Source organism: Nyctereutes procyonoides, unplaced genomic scaffold (assembly GCF_905146905.1).
Source record: "Nyctereutes procyonoides isolate TBG_1078 unplaced genomic scaffold, NYPRO_anot_genome, whole genome shotgun sequence".
In the NCBI taxonomy this organism is placed as follows: Eukaryota; Metazoa; Chordata; class Mammalia; order Carnivora; family Canidae; genus Nyctereutes; species Nyctereutes procyonoides.
This window is the reverse complement of record NW_026575146.1, coordinates 6,317,543-6,334,965: the sequence shown is the minus strand read 5'-3', so window position 1 is coordinate 6,334,965 and position 17,423 is coordinate 6,317,543. Positions and strand designations below refer to the sequence as shown.

General features: G+C 40.9%; 1 protein-coding gene and 1 pseudogene across 2 annotated transcripts in view; one reads left to right on the top strand and one right to left on the bottom strand.

Moving 5' to 3' along the window:
* The window catches only part of TAB2 (TGF-beta activated kinase 1 (MAP3K7) binding protein 2), a 91,282-nt gene extending 89,621 nt beyond the window's left edge, over nt 1-1,661 (bottom strand). For both annotated transcript variants that reach the window (XM_055310099.1, XM_055310101.1), the window contains exon 1: nt 1,461-1,661. The gene's annotated coding sequence lies outside the window, so the exon portion shown is untranslated. The remainder of the gene's footprint in view (nt 1-1,460) is intronic.
* Nucleotides 1,662-8,430: 6,769 nt separating this feature from the next.
* Nucleotides 8,431-9,151, top strand: LOC129500530 (high mobility group protein B1-like; annotated as a pseudogene).
* Nucleotides 9,152-17,423: the final 8,272 nt, after the last annotated feature.

Sequence of the window (17,423 nt, the reverse complement as noted above, 5' to 3'; positions counted from 1 at the left end):
TTTCTAATTTAAGTGCTCAGCCAAAACATACAATAAGAAGAAAAGCATGTCTTCCTTTATTAGAAAATGCAATGGTTTCAAAACTAAAGTTTCAAACTGCAGGGTTTATTAAAACCAATCACAATTTCACTGTCACACACACAGACACAAGGTGCCAGTACTCTGCTACTGTACGAAGAAAAGTGTGGCAACCAGTTAAGAGTGTAAAAACTGAAAGCAAAAATTCTGTTCCATGCCCACCAAAACTCCCAGCCAAATCTGATATTGCATAATGAGCAACATTTTCTTGCGTGAGCTAAAGCACAGACCAGTTCCTTTTATAAAAAGTGAATCAACCTGCCCCTAAAATCTGACACTTTGCAAACTTACCTAAAACAGACAAAATGGATGCAAAATTATACCGCCTCACTGTTGCCTCCAATACGACCTTAGCGTTCAAGAACTTTCCAGTGAATAAAAGGCCCTGGAAAACAGCCTCGCACTGGGGACCTGAATTTCATCAACTACTGAGAAACCACCCCCCCCCCCCATGAAGCTGCCGCTCTCCTGGAAACTCCTCTTATCAGAAGCATTTGAAGAATTTCTCCACAACAATTAAGCGGACTCGAAGAATGGAAACCTAACATCTCAAATATACTATATATGGAATGAAACGTGGCCAAACACATAAATACAAACTCGCACGGTCTCGGAAACTCTGGTATACAGCTCTGCCCCAGCCATCCGACAGCATCAGCAGCAGAAAGATACACCTGTCACCTGGTCGGCAATACCCGCACCCTTTCTCAGCCTCCCTGCTGCAACCACAACCTCGGGGCTGGAGGTCGAGCGGGCACAACACGGGGACGACCCAGTGAAACCACGGGGCCACCCGGTCACAGCGGGGCTTGCTCCCCCATTTCAAGAAGGCTGCAGAAAACCAGCGCTGCAAAGAGAACCGAGCTCTCCCCGGATCCCCGCACAACTCGTTCAGTCTCTCCCCCAACACCCTCGCTAAAGTCATCTTTATCCGAACCAAGGCTCCCCAAAAAGGAGTTTTGCTTCCCCCACCCCCATCTCACACACGCCGGAGGGGCGGGCCGGGGGCGCCGGTGCAGGCAGGGGCCCTCCCCACCCCCCGGCACCCTCCCCTACCCGGGGCTCTCCCCGGCTCCCGACTCCAATGAATGCCCCCTCCCCCTCCCCCGCCCCACTAACTCCCGGGAGCCCAGGCCCGGCCCGAGGCTCCCCACCCCCACCGGGTCGGGAGGACTTGGGGGGCCTCCCACTCCGCCTCGCCACTGGGGGAGGAAGGAGGCGGAGGGAGGGAGGGAGGGAGGGAGGCTGAGAGCAAGACGCGGGCGCCCCGCTAGGGCCCTGCGAGTCGGCAGAGCCCCTTCCAGACGAAGGGGGGTGCGGGGAGCTGGGGGGAGAGCCGGGACCGGGGACCCCGCCGAGGCCCGGCAGAGCTGTCCGTTTACCCTTCGCCGCCGCCGCTTCCCCCTCCTCCTCCTCGGCCGCCGCCGCCGCCGCCTCTCCCACTAGGGCAGCCGTCTCCACCGTCGCCGCCGCCGCCGCCGCCTCCGCCACCACGGCCGCCGCCAGCGCCGCCGCCGCCGCCGATTCCACCCGGCAGGGGGGACACCTCAGCCCTCCCTCCCTCCCTCCCTCCCCGCTCAGCCCCTCCGATCGGCCGCCGCCGCCAACTCCCTCCGGCCGCCGCCGCCGCCGCCGCCGCCGCCGCCGCCGCCGCCGCCGCTCGTGGCTGAGGGGGAGGGGAGGAGAGGGGGCCGGGCTGGGTCGCCCCGCCGGCGGCCGCTGCAGATCAAAAGCGCTGGCTGGGTGGCGTCGCCGCTCCCCGCTCCTCGACTCCGGCTCGCTCGGCCTCCCTACCTCCCTCTGCCCCCACCCCCCTCGCGCTCGCCTGCCCTCCCCCCACCCCCCCAGCTCTCGCTCGCTCTCGCCGCGGCTCCGCCAGCCCAGGGCAAATCAAAATACTGCCACACAATATGGCGGCGCGGCGCCGGCAAACACCGCGAGATCTGCGGCCGCTGCTGAGGCGGCGGCTGTGACGAGGCCTCCCCCAGCCGGCCGGCGGCGGCGGCGGCGGCAGCGGCGGCGGCGCGGGGATGCTCCTTCTCCGCCCTGCACCCCTCCCCCGACGCTCGCAGACTCCACGCCCGCCTCGCGAAGGCCGAGGGGGAAGCCGCTCGGCGACGCGGCCGGGGCAGTGCGAGAGGGGCCGCGGTCGCAGGGAGGCGGGGAGAGCCCGCGAGCCTACATTTTTAAATGCCGACCCCCATGCTTTGCAGAGCTGCTTGTGTGCGTGTGCGTGTGCGTGCGTCCGTGCGTGCGTGCGGAGAGAGTGCGAGTCCTCCGCCCCGCGGCGGCCGGGAGGCGAGAACTGCAGCTCCCCCGGCGCGGCGCGGCCCGTCCGGAAGCGGGCAGCGGGGACCGGCCCGGGGTCGGCGGCGCCCGCGCGGGGGCGGGGGGGGGGGCGCCGGGGGCAGCAGGTGGGCCCGCGGCGGAGGCGGCGGAGGCGGCGGAGGGCCCGCGACACACCCCCTCGGAGGCCGCCGGCTGACGGCGTGACCCGGCCGCGGCCCGCAGCGCCCGCAGCGCCCGCAGCGCGTGCGGCGGGAGCCCCGGGAGCCCCGGCAGCCCCGGCAGCCCCGGCAGCCCCGGCGCTCCCACCTTCCAGACCTGACAAGCCTCGGACTCCTGAGGTTAGGGTCAGAACGCTCGGAAGAAAACTCTAGATGCGGCAGGGCTTTTGTCGTTCCCATTTTATTTTAATTGCGCGTTCCTAGAAAGTCCTAGAAGCAGAGCCAAAGACACTTCAACTTGGGGGGAGCAGGGGAGACTTGTTTCTATCTTCTTAAAGAAGTATTTGTTTGATTTTCCCTAGGAGGAAAAAAAGAAAACAACAACAACGTGTTTAACACTCAGACATTTCTCACAATGTAAATTACTTATTTAAAGATTCTAGTGCTTTCATGGTGTCCAAGACACTAGGGCATTTCTCTGTCCCTGTCCAAGATGTCCATGTCCCTGCCAGTTTCTTCCTTGAAACGATTCTTACTTATTCCCCAGAAAAATCCTGAAGGACCATTTTATTTTTGTTTCCAGAATGAGCGCTATAGCTATAATGACTTTTTTTTAAAAATATATATATCTTTTAAGAACTACAGGTTTCTATACAGTTAAAGAGCTTTTCTCAGTTCCTTTTTCCTCATTCATCATTTAAAAATACCTGTAATCTTCGAATAAAGGACCGTTTCAAAAAACCTTCATTGTAAGAGCCCAGAAAGTACTTGTTACTTACAATATCAATTTAAATATTTTCTCTCCCATTGATATCATTCAGAGATGTAGAAATAGGGTTAAAAAAAAATGGATATGCTATAGTTTTATGCTCTGGTGAGTAATAAGAAATCACCAAACCTTGATACTTTGAGTAGTCCTTGCCTGAAGAATTATTTCCATACCCAATGTTATAATAATTGAATCAATGCGTTTGGAGAAATTGGATCTATTATTAAGTAAATTTCCCCCTCGTCTTTGAGATCAGTAAAAAGCACAACCAACAATGGTTTTGAAATGGTAGAATTGTGGATTTTATACAAAGATATCTTAGAAACGTATTTAATGAGACAAATATTTTAATAGAAACAATGCTTTATAGACTTAGGAGTATGACAGGTGCGAACATACATTGAAGTGCTTTAACTTGGACCTACTTATGAGGGAGCGTCAGACAAACCCATAAAGAAGAGATTTTTGTAAAATGACTGGCCTGTTTTCTTAAAACACTGTCAATGTCATAAAAAAAAAAAAAGCTGCAGAATAAATGAAACTAGAGAAGCACGACAATTAAATGCAAAATGTGACCCTGAACTGGATCCTTTCCTGGAGGAGAAAATTGCAATAAAGGACACTATTGGGAGGTGGCTGAGGGGTTGAGCGTCTGCCTTTAGCTCAGGGTGTGATCCGGGTTTCCGGGATTGGGTCCCTGCATCCCGCATCCTGTGAGGAGCCTGCTTCTCCCTCTCCCTATGTCTCTGCCTTCTCTCTGTGTCTCTCATGAATAAATAAAATCTTTTTAAGAAAAAAAGAGGACATTATTGGGGATAATTGGTGCAGTTGGAATATGGACTGCAGAATAGATAAAACTACTGTATCAATGTTAAATTTCCTGAGTATATGTCCGAGAATATCCTTATTCATAAGAAAACACAGTGAAATATCAAAGGTAAATGGACATTATTATGGACTATTCTCCCAAATGGTTCAGAAAATATAAATCACACATGCACAAACACACACATGCACACATACACATTTCTCATGTGTCCCATACACATATACATTGATAAAATTTAGAAATTATTGTATCTAGGTTATTTTTATTAAAGAGTTTTATTTCTACTGAGGTTGGAATATGATGAAAAAGGGGTTCCCTTGTAAAACGAGGGGTTCAAAATGAGCCATAGGGAAGGACTTTTAAAAAGTGAGGCTTTGAAAATACAAAAACAGCTTGACTTCTGGAAGAACAATTCAGAGGATGAGGGAAGTTTTATTTTTTGGAGTCTGTAACAGAATTATAACTTATTTTTCAAAGATGGTTTAACTGTGCTTGAAAGTGGTGTGTATTTTGTGTGTGTGTGGTAAACAAACAAATAAACCATGTAACGTAAAACTTAACCATCCGAACAATTTTTAAGTGTGCAGTTCAATAGTGTTAAGTATATTCACATTATTGTACAACAGAGCTATAAAACTTTTTCATCTTGCAACATTGAAACTCTATACCCAACTAAAAATTAATTCTCTCTCCCTTCCCCCAAATTTTGGCAACTACAGGATTATTTTTAAATTCTAAGAAATGTTCATAAATATTTTTAAAACCTGGTGAATATGGAAATTTCTGTGCTGTTCTTGCAGTTTCTCACTGAATTTGAAATATATTGCGAAATTAAAGGTTTTAAAAAACAAAGAGCTTTCAACTGCAGAGTTCCTCTGCTTGATTAAGAGAGTAAAGTTGAAAGGTGAACAGGTCAATAGAAATAGGTCCTTTTACAATGGGCTAGCTAGCCATTGTTTCCCAGTAATAGGTGAAAGTTTTGTCCGTTCAGCTTACCCTTCTCCCCTATTTAATCTACTTGAATTTGGAATAAAAATAGTTAGGAACCCTTCTTATATACTACATTTGGTAAATGTGTTTTCCAAATGTAATGAGCCAATAGATATTCAGTGTCTATTAGCCACAAGGCTCTGTGGAGAAAATAAGAGAATAAAACATACTGTGCCTTTCTGGTACTCTCTGTGGTTATTACAGAGATAAAAAAAAAAAAAGATATAATCCGTGTGCTACATTCAAGAGCCTTTTAGTCTAAGATTATGCTGTCTGATACAGTGGCTACTACCTACCCATAGCTATTTACATTCAAATTAATTAATTGAAACAAAATGAAAAATCCAGGCCACCAGTTAGTTGCATTTTAAATGCTCATTAACCATCTTCACAGAAAATTCCATGGGACAGCACTGGTAGTAGAAGAGATTATGCTATATAAATAGTGCCAATTCAAGGTAGACAGTAATAAAGACCGTGGTAGTTTAGGAGAAGGAGAGATTACTTTGCCGGGGATGGAAGTAGGGAAGGGAGAGTTTCAAGAAAAAAAAAAATTGCATATGGAAAGGAGTAGGTGGAACAAGAGTATTCCAGGGAAAGAAAACATGAAGAAAGCAGGAAGGGGAGAGGCATATTTGAAGAATAACGCTTAATTCTGTGTGTCTATAATATGATGTATGTAAAACATAAAACCACAAATGCTGAGCTGATGAGTCTGAACTATTCTCTAGGCAATAGGAAGTTACAAAAGGTCTTTGGACAAGACCAAAGACATGATGAAATAGTTCAGTAGGAAGGATAATCTAGCAGTAGGTATATGAAATAGATTAGATTTGAATGCGTAAAGATCACATAGCATTGCAATAGCCCAAATGAGAGATAATGAAGAATTGATGTAAAGTGGTCTATCAGTAAGGATGTTCTCACTGGCATGTAACAAATCTCAGTTTAAAATGGATTACACAATAAGGAAATTTGGATCTCATAAATTTGGATATTATAAACTAGAGTAGACTTCAGGTTTAAAAGATCCAGAAGTTTGATAATATCATCAAAGACCAAGTTCTTTCCATCTCTGCTCTGATGTGTTGGGTGTTGACATCATTATCTGGCTAATGGCAAGATGATAACGGCAGTTCAAATGATCATATCTCAAAGTCATAATGTCCAGAGGAATAAGAGAGATCTTCTTAAGAGGGAAAATATTTTTCAGAGCCACTTCCTCACCCCACCCCATCTCCTAGGCCAAAATTAAATCACATGCCCATTCATGAAACAGTTCCTGGTTTATATGATGAAACAAATATTGAGGAGTCAAAGACAAAGAGATGAGAGTCAAAGATAACTCAGGGTTTAAGCCTAAATGACAATGGTATATAGGAAGAGAAATTGTAGAAGGAAAGATGATGATCTTTGTGATAGTTCTTCTAATTTGAGATGCCAAAGATCTATCTAGATGGAGATGATCAGCATCTAAAAACATGGGACTGGAGCTCAGAAAGATCAAACTTGGGGATGTCATCAACAGAGAGAAAATAAATGAAGCTATGAGATTGCCAAAGGAGAGGAGGAGGGGAGAGGGTCTACAACACAACCCTGGAGGATGAAGTAGAAGCAGAGAAAGCAAGAGAAGTAGGCAAAGTTGGGCTATATATAGTACAGAAATGAAGGAGAATGGATGGAGTTTCAAAAAGATCACAGTGTTGTTTAGTGCTATGAAGAGATTCAGGATGATGTAGACTTAGAAGCATTGGGTTGCCGACTAGAGAAGATCATTGTGACCTTTAGGAGAGGTTTTTTTTTTTTTTTTTTTATAGTAGTGTAGGAGCAAGCGGATTTCAGGAGTTAAAGAATGAGCAGATAGGTAGGTAGAAGTATAAAGTACAGATTATTCTTTCAAAAGGTTTGGTAGTCATGAAAGGGAGAGCTACAGGAATGAGCATGTTTATAGGAATATTTACTTACACGACTAAAAATTGGAAGAAACAAACATTTATGAATATACTATTGTGTAATTAATTGTGTCATTTAAAGTAATTATTAAGATTATGGAGCAGTATGAAAAAATTTTTACAATATTAAGTGAAAGAAGAAGACAGGAAACTTCTCAAAAACACACATAGATTACAACACCAAAGAGTATACATGCTTGTGTGTACAAAGATACTGTGAAATAATCACAACTGTCTTGGAGCGGTTGAGCAATGAGTGTTTCACATTTTGTGTAATGTTACAGCAATTTTTAAATTAAAATGCATATGCATATATTTAAAAATATTAGATGACAAAGACAGAGCATAGAAACTGGGGGAAATGTAAGGTTGAAAAACATTTGTCAGGCGCCTGTGTGGCTCAGTGGTTGAACATCTGCCTTTGGCTCTGGTCATGATCCCAGGGTCCTGGGATTGAGTCCTGGATCAGGCTCCCCACAGGGAGCCCGCTTCTCCCTCTGCCTATGTCTCTGCCTCTCTCTCTGTGTCTCTTGTGAATAAATAAATAAAATCTTAAGAGAGAGAGAAACATTTGTTTTTGCTTGTTTGTTTTGCTTTGGCAGGAAATAAGAGGCATTTAGCAGCTTTTATCTGCTAAGGGGAACAATTCAAAGGACAGTGAAAGATTGAAGGGGTAGGAATGAGGTGATGATGCTTGACTGTGCAAGAGAAACCTAGACAATTAAGAGGCACAAAAGGAGAATCTGAACTTTTTAGTAGAAGGGATATTTTCTGAGACAAAAATAAGTAAGAAAGGAAGACAATGTCCCCAAATGTGTGTGTGTGTGTGTGTGTGAGCACACATGTGCATGTGCATGCAAATTGCAAGTTGATTCTAATATTTATGTGAAAATGTAAGGGCCTAGAATATCCAAGATAAATTTAAAAGAAGAACAAAGTTAAAAGACTTATACTACCAAATTTAAAGGCTTATTATAAGACTCCGTAATTAAGACAGTGTGGTATTGGCACAAGGATACATGAATATACCAAAAGAACATAATAGAGAATCCAGAAATAGAACGTGATTTATGACAAAGGCACTGCAGCAATTCAGTGAGGAAAGGATAATATTTTCAACAAATGGAGCTGGAGCAATTGGCTACTCATACGGAAAAAGAAGATACTTCATTCCTACCTCACACCATATATAAAAATTAATTCAAGATGAATCATAGACCTAAACGGGAAATTAAAACCAAAAATCTTCTATTAATCAAAGGACACTATCAAGAGAGTGGTAAGGAAGAGAGAATGTATTTCAGTACATACATTGACAATGGACTCATATTTAGAATACATTTAAAAAAACCTTTCAGACACAGCCATTGCAGTACATTGAGCTCCACAGAGACAGCGCCGGGGCGAGTGAGAGCCAGACGGGCGCTGGGCGACTCTGTGCCTCGCTGAGGAAAATAATTAAACATGGGCAAAGGAGATCCTAAGAAGCCGAGAGGCAAAATGTCATCATATGCATTCATTGTGCAAATTGCCAAGAGGAGCACAAGAAGAAGCACCCAGATGCTTCAGTCAACTTCTCAGAGTTTTCTAAGAAGTGCTCAGAAAGGTGGAAGACCATGTCTGCTAAAGAGAAAGGAAAATTTGAAGACATGGCTAAGGCGGACAAGGCCCGTTATGAAAGAGAAATGAAAACTTATATCCCCCCTAAAGGGGAAACAAAAAAGAAGTTCAAGGATCCCAATGCACCCAAGAGGCCTCCCTCGGCCTTTTTCTTGTTTTGTTCAGAGTATCGCCCAAAAATCAAAGGAGAGCATCCCGGCCTATCCATTGGTGATGTTGCAAATAAACTGGGAGAGGTGGAATAACACTGCTGGCAGATGACAAGCAGCCTTATGAAAAGAAGGCTGCTAAGCTGAAAGAAAAATATGAAAAGGATATTGCTGCATACCGAGCTAAAGGAAAGCCTGATGCGGCAAAAAAGGGAGTTGTCAAGGCTGAAAAGAGCAAGAAAAAGAAGGAAGAGGAGGAAGATGAGGAGGATGAAGAAGATGAGGATGAAGAAGATGAAGATAATAATGATGAATAAGTTGGTTCTAGCGCAGTTTTTTTTTCTTGTCTATAAAGCATTTAACCCCCCCGTACACAACTCACTCCTTTTAAAGAAAAAATTGAAATGTAAGGCTGTGTAAGATTTGTTTTTAAACTGTACAGTGTCTTTTTTTGTCTAGTTAACACACTACCCAATGTGTCTTTAGATAGCCCTGTCCTGGTGGTATTTTCAATAGCCACTAACCTTGCCTGGTACAGTATGGGGGTTGTAAATTGGCATGGAAATTTAAAGCAGGTTCTTGTTGGTGAACAGCACAAATTAGTTATATATGGGGATGGTAGTTTTTTCATCTTCAGTTGTCTCTGATGCAGCTTCTATGAAATAATTGTTGTTCTGTTAACTGAATACCACTCTGTAATTGCAAAAAAAAAAAAGTTGCAGCTGTTTGGTTGACATTCTGAATGCTTCTAAGTAAATACAATTTTTTTTATTAAAAAAAATAAAAAATAAAAAAACCTTTCAAAAAAAACCTTTCTATAAATCATTAAGTAAAACCAAAGAATGCAATTTTTAAATGAGGAAAAACTCTTGAAGAAGTATTCTACAAAGATGACTTCCAAATGGCCAGTAGGTTCCTAGGAAAGTGTTTAACATATTTTCTTATTGGGGAAATGCTTTCTTATTGGGGAAATGCAAATTACAAACACAATGACATATCACTCACTACTTACCTACGAGAATGGCTTAAATTTAAAAGACCAACAGTGCCAAGCGTTGACAGAGAAAGACACAGAGCAACCTGAACTTTCATGCACTACAGATGGGAGTATAAATTGGTTCATCCACGTCGGAAAACTCTTTGGCAGTATCTACTAAAGCTAAACATATGCCCACTCTATGACCCAACTGTGTTGGTTTATTTTATGTGTCAACTTGGCTGGGCCAAACATTATTCTGAGTGTCTCTGTGAGGGTGTTTTTCTATGAGATTATCGTTTAAATTGGTAGACCTTGAGTGAAGCAGATTGCCTCTATAATGTGGATGGGCCTCTTCCAATCATTATAAACACTTGATAGAATAAATGACCAATCTTCCCCCACCTAGGGGAAATTCTCCAGCAGATGGCTTTCTGACTTGAACTAGAATATCAGTTCTTTCAGGTTCTCCACCCTACTGGCTTTTGAACTGAAACTGTGGCATTGGCTCTTCCTAGGCCTTCAACCTACCAGCTCATCCGCTAGATTTTGAACTTGACAGCCTCCATTCACTATTATTTCTTTTGTCACTTCTAAAAAATAGGTAAATTGGGCTTCATCAAAATTGGAAACTAAAATATATATTCGAGAGAAATGAGAACATGTGTCCACACAAAAATGTGTACATAAATATTTATACAGCATTTTTCATGAGAATCAAAAAGTAGAAACAACTCCAAAGCCCTTAAATGAACAAACAAAATGTGGTATTTCTATCAGTGGAATAATATTTGGCAATAAAAAGGAATGAGGTACTGATACATGCTACTACATGGATCAACTTTAAATATGTTATGTTAATTGACAAAAACCACACTCAAAACACTGCATACTCTTTGATCCCATTTATACAAATGGTCCACAATAGGCAAATCCATAGAAAGTAGATTAGTGGTTGCCAGGTGCTGGAGAAACGGGAGGAATTTGAAGTAGCTTAATAGGTATAAGGTTTCTTTTGGGGATGATAAAAATGTCCTAAAATTATGTATTGTGATGGTTTCATAACTGAATATACCAAAACCCACAAAATTTTGTAATTTGAAAGGGTGAATGTAATGGCATATGAATTATATTTAATACAGCTGTTACATATGTAAAAAGAATGAATTACTGATGAACAAAATAGATGAATATCATAGATATTCTGGGAAGAGAAAGCAGCTAGACACAAAAGAATACACACTGTATGATTCCGTACATGTGAAGAACAGGCAAAACTAATTGATAGTGATGTAACTCAGAATAGTGGTTACCTCTAGAGGGTACTGGGTAAGGAGTTTGATTATGGGGAGTTATGAAGAAGTCTACTGGGGTACAAGAAATGTTCCACATCTTGATCTGAGTGGTGGTTGTTTGGATTCAAACGTCTGCAAAAAACCTATTGAGCTATACACTAAGATTAAGCGTGAGTTCGGCACTTTACTAAATATTTTTTTTACTTCAATAAAAAATTTATAAAAATGAAGAAATATGAATGACAATGTAGAAAATTTAAGGTTAGGAAGAGAGGGATAGGGGCTACCTAGGTGGCGCAACCAGTTAAATGTCCAACCCTTGGTTTCTGCTCAGGTTGTGCTCTCAGGGTTGTGAGATGGGGCTCTGCACTGGGCTGTGTGCTCAATGTGAAGTTGGCTTCAGATTCTCTCTCCTTCTCCCTCTATTATTGCTTGTACACTCTATCTCTCTCAAATAAATAAATAAATCTTTTTAAAAAAGAAAAGAAAAGAAAGAGAGGGATGGTAGAAATGTTATGGGCCCTCTAACCTTTCAGATATCAGAAAGCAAGGTCTATTGCTCAGAGTAAGAGTGTTGGATGAGAGATTGCAAATTCATGGAAAGAAGATAGTGGTATGAAGAAAGAGTCACTCATCCATTTTTGTCTTATCTCTTTTAGGATAGATAAGGTGGTATATGTACATATACTCTTATGTGTACGAAATATGGTGTGTATGTGTTGTGTGATGCCACTGTGGGGAGAAGCACCAGACATTGTTACTATGAATAATTTAAAAACTTATTTTAGGAGAATGATAACAATGAAGTTCACGGGAAATCAACAGTCTTCTTTGTTTACTCAGCTACCCTTTGCCTCAGGACTAGACCTGAAAACAGGAGTTAGAATGGCTAATCTCATTTTTATCTCCCTCTGTCACCATGTATCATAGATTCTTTTTTTTTTGTATCATAGATTCTTTAATAAAAATATGTTTCATTCAGAAAAATTTCTGTCAGCATGATTAGCAATTGTTTACAATCTGTAACAATGTCACATTTTTAACATGGGCATAGGTGTCCAGTATTTTTAAGCCTCTTTTTTACCTTTAATAAAACCAGTGTTTAAAAAGTCTGTTCTTTCTCAACCAACTAATAATAACACTTTCCATTTTTGAGGTTAGACTGTGATGCAAAATCTTATTAAAAATTATTGCTACTGTCTTATGTGGAATATGGCACCTTGATACATTGGCATGATATGCAAATAGGCACTCAAGGCACTCTAAAAGTGTCAATTCTAAGCCATTATTTATTTTACAGTGTTTTACAATTTACAGTTTTTTTTTCTTCACATCATTATATTCTTTGTTCTTTACAACTTCTTTTGTTACAGACATGATTACTACCACCACCAATTCACAACTAAACATCTTAAGGTAAGAGGCTAAATGATGTACCCAATCTAAAGCATTTAGTAAGTGAACAGTGGGGATTTCAACAGATCCTCTGACCACATATCCCAGGATTTTTTCATCATACCATCATATAAGTCATACTCTCTTTGCTTAAACAATTTATAGGGGTGATAATAATAGGGTAAGTAGTTTAAGAGAAACAAAGTTACTCTGGGAGTTCAGAAGAGTTGGAGATCACAGGAAAGGTTTCTTGGAGATGATGTTTCAGATGAGCCTTGAGGAAATGATGGATTTGCAAAAGAAAAAAAAAAAAAAGAACATTCCAGGTGTGTGTGATGGCAGAAGAAAAGGTATAGTCAGAAAATCATAGAGAATATTTTGGGAATATTAGGTAGTTTGGTTCTGCTGAATGGCAGAAAAAAAGTAGGATAGTGGTGGGAGACAAATTTAGGAGGCACTGGTATACCATTCAAGTTTGATTAACAATGGAATATAATTGGGTCTGGACTTCATCTCTTCTTTCTCAGGTGCAGAAGGAAGAGAAGGGAGGGGAGGAGACCAGAAAGCCACTATTTCTGGGCAAAGAGGTAGAGAACCTGAACAAACCTGTGGCAATGAAAGGGAAGAGGCAGAAGCAAGGGAAATTGCAATAGCAGATTTTAAAAAGTTACTTTAGGCCAATGAGATAAAATAAGGGGTGAAGGGGAACAAAGTTATCAAAGAAGGTTATATGATTCTGAGCCTGAATAACAGGGAATTGTGATCCTATTAACAGAAACAGAGAAGTAACGTGGACAAATTGCTTTTGTGGGAATGAGGAATTAAATTTTTCATGTGTGGAACAATGATTTTAGTTGTCTTGGAGACCCTCTCAAGCCTTCTCTACCTTTCAAGTGTATAAGGATGAGAAGTTCAACTTACAAAGACTATAATGACCAAAAAATGTATGAAAATGTATTACCTCATTGGTAATAAGGTAAATGCAAGTTAAAAAAAACAAGGGAGATATTTTCTTCCAGCCTATCAGGTAGAGAAAGATTAAAAAGACCAACCATTCAGAAATAAAGTTAAGAAATATACAGGATTTATAAGGAGAAAACTAAAAACCACAGAAAGACACAAAAGAAAGTCAGAAAAACACAGAAATAACATATTCTTGAATGGGAAGACACTATTTTAAAGATGAAAATTGTCCCCAAGCTTATGAATTTAACTCAAACACAATCAAAAGTTGACAAAGTGATTTTATTTTTTTAAGTTTATTATTTTTAGTAATCTCTACATCCAAAATGGGGCTTGAACTCACGACACCGAAATCAAGAGTTGCATGTTCTTCCAACTTAGCCAGTAAGGCACCCTAATAAAGTGATTTTAACGAGCATTTGAATATTTTATTAAGCGAATCAAATAACCAGGATGCAGAATAGTGTGTATATCATGCTATAATTTGTGTAAAGGGAAAATTGCATACATGCATTGGGGAGGACAGTGAGGGCAACTGAGGTAAAGGGGAGAGAGTAAGAAATCTCCTTTTATCCCTCCTCCTCCTTCTGATTTAGAAAATATGAAATCATTGCTTATTAAAATTAAGGAGATTGAGAAGAATAGCTACAAAATGTTTTAAAAGGACAAGTAATTAGGCAGGGGCAGATTGGGACATACTCTACTAGACAAAAGACTTGTTCCAAGGATTAAATAAATGAGCATATGTAAAGTGTTTGCAGCAGTTCTTGGCACTTGCAGTGTGTATATAAATGTTTGTTGTTATTTTTATAATTGTCATATGGCAACTATATGACTCAAATATTCATCTACCATAAGGGAATATATCAATAGATTTTTACTATTGAAAGCTTAAAGACTTTGGATAGAAAAAAATTTTTTAAGAGAGTATGAAAAGAAACATAAACTGGGAGAATTTACTTTCAATGTATATGATAGGCGGTGTCTGCTCTGTGTCAGGCATCACACTAAAGGCTGGCTGTATGGTACTGAAGAAGATAGTCTTGACCCTCACAGAGTTTACAGTCTCTATAGGGTAATGTTACTATCTCTAATACACAAAGTTATTAAAAATCATAAGGTTTCCCATCCAAGTACTAACAAGATCCATCATTGCTTAACTTCAGAGACTAGATAAGATTGAGTGCAGTCAGGGTGGTATGGCCCTAGACTGTAGAATATAATGCAGTGATTGAAAAGGATAATGTAGGGCAGCCCAGGTGGCTCAGCGGTTTAGGGCCGCCTTCAGCCCAGGGCCTGATCCTGGAGAGCCAGGATCGAGTTCCATGTCAGGCTCTCTGCATGGAGCCTGCTTCTCCCCCTGTCTCTCTCTCTCTCTCTCTCTCTCATAAATAAATAGATAATAAAAATCTTTAAAAAAATAAAAAATAAAAAGGATAATGTAGATCTATATACATTGACATGAAAAGATGCCACAATATTATACATAGTAAAAAAGGTAGATTGCATGCCAGATTATGAAAAATACTCTGATCACATTTAAAACTGATGGGTGTATGCCTGAATGTGGGTATGTGTAGAAAAAATCTGGAAAGATAGACTTCAGAATATAACACTGAGCAGTAACATTAGACATAATCTTCATCTTAGTCTTTATGCTTTTTTTGGTGGTATTCTTCTGAATTTTTAACAAATATATTCTTTATACACATTCAAACAAAATAAAACTCTTCAATAAAAATGAACAAATTAAACTGTTTCTTAAATATTTTCCTTCAAAGGTCCTTTATGAATAATCTTTAAAGCCATGACAACTGAAATTTTTATTATTGGGAATCTCAGGGTTTGCACATTCATATTTTTTCCCGTCCTAAGTCAGTAGGGAAATCTTTTGTAAATAATAAAATATTTCAAGAATTTGGAACGAAATGACAATCACAGAGTACTGACCTCATTCCACGATGGTTAAAAAGAATTGAAGGAAAAGGAACCTTGACAGGGCAGAAGACAAAAAGTGTGAGCAATAATTGGCCTTCTACATGCAGTAGTCTCTTTGGTAGGGCTGGGGTGTAGTTGAATGGGAGGGGGGTAGTTCGCCCCTTCCTCGGTTTGCCATCCTGCCTCAATCTTGCCCAATGTGTGTAAATTTCCACGTAAATAAGGCTTTAGGATGCCATAGAACTCCTCCCCTTACCCCTGTCACTCTTTTCCCATTCCTGTTGAACCTAATCTTATTTGCACTAGTATCTGGACATTAAGTCCTCTTGACTCTGCAGCCATTATTGCACGAAAGTAGCTGAAAATCTTCAATTCAACCCACTCTTTTGTGACACTCAAGGCCCTAATGCTTATCGTATTTGCAACAGAGTCCCTCTGTGACTCACAATGCTTTTCATCAATGAACAGAAAAGAGCTGTGTCTCAGCCTCAGATCCTGGGGCAGGAGGAGGAGACTGCCCCTGGGGACTGTGGGGTTATTGTAAAGACTAACTGATTTCATATAGGTCTCAAGCATGGTCTGAAAACTAAACCGACAAAAGTATAATTGCTGTTATGTAGAGGGCCACATTTTAATACACTTAGATTAAAAAGGCGTTCTTATCCTTAAAAAGCTTACTAATTACAAAATTCAGATAATAAACTTTGCATAATCTCTCAAGGCTTCCTATCTCTGTGTACGCAGAGTGCCTGCATTCCCTCTCTGCTTCTTTGCCCTAGTGAGCCCAGCAGAAACATGATGCCAGCACACAGTGAGTTTTTAGTAAGACAATTTAGTCCAGATTTTATAGACCTATAGTAGAGTAGACTCTCTCTTCTTTCCCTACCTTTCCTTCCCATTGAGCAAAATTCCTATGTAAATTCAAAAAAAGAAAGAAAAAACTAACTTTGACATTTTGGAGGGGAGTGGGTGAGGAGAGGCACTGGATGGATAATCTGCATGTTCCTAGACCTCGTGATTGATTTACTTACTAGAAAAATTCACATTTTCTAAGCATTTTTTCCAAAATAAATGTTGCAATGCTTGCTGTTATAAAATGGAAAACCTTATGAATGCCGAAGAACTTTATAATAATAAGTCTATGTATCTGAATTGGAGGAAAAAATGACATGTTAAGGAAATACTTGTAGACTCCAGTTTCAGCTACTATAGCAGTTCTTTAAATAAAATCTAAAAGAATGTTACCTCAGATTTATGAATAACTGCTTTGTCTATGTTATACTCAAAGTCAGCATTTCACTGAAGAACTTTGTGTTCTATTGTTTTTTCTTCAAACTACTTTCCTTTCCACATGATAGTGTCAAGATTCTTAGTTTCTAACAGCTCATCTATTGACAACAAAGAGCAGGCAGGACGTTGGAGATAAGGGAGTGATTAGGAGGTGCTTTTATATGTTTACTGGTTCTGAAGTCTGAAGAGTCTTGTGAGATTTGGATAGAACTCTTAGAAAAAGGAAATGCATTCAAGGCAATAGGCCATTGCAGTACGTGAATTTCAAGCTTGTGGTGAGCCAAGGGACATTGTGGGCTCGTGCAGCAGAACTTGATGTTTGATGATGTTAGTAATGCACACTGCTGCCCCAACTCCACCCCACTTACACTAATCATCAACATTTCAGGATTATATTGGAACAGGAAGAAAGATGTTCTGTTAACGACAAAATAATTTTCAACATTTTCAAGGGATGTTTCCAAATCTAGAAAGACTACAGTACTGAGCTACTTTTAAACAAATAAGTCTAGTCCTTTAGGTGAAATGATGAGAAATCTGGTGAACTCCTGATCATGATAGATCTGTACTGTTTTCCATAGAGAAACCAGGTGAGTGTTATTAATTTGTAAAGTCAACTGCTTCCATGAACTGAAGCTAGAGCATTGGGACCTCGCCTTTTGCTCTTGTGCCTGCCATTCCCCGCCTTCCCATCTTTACCTACCAAAATGTGACCTATTTTATAACATCTGC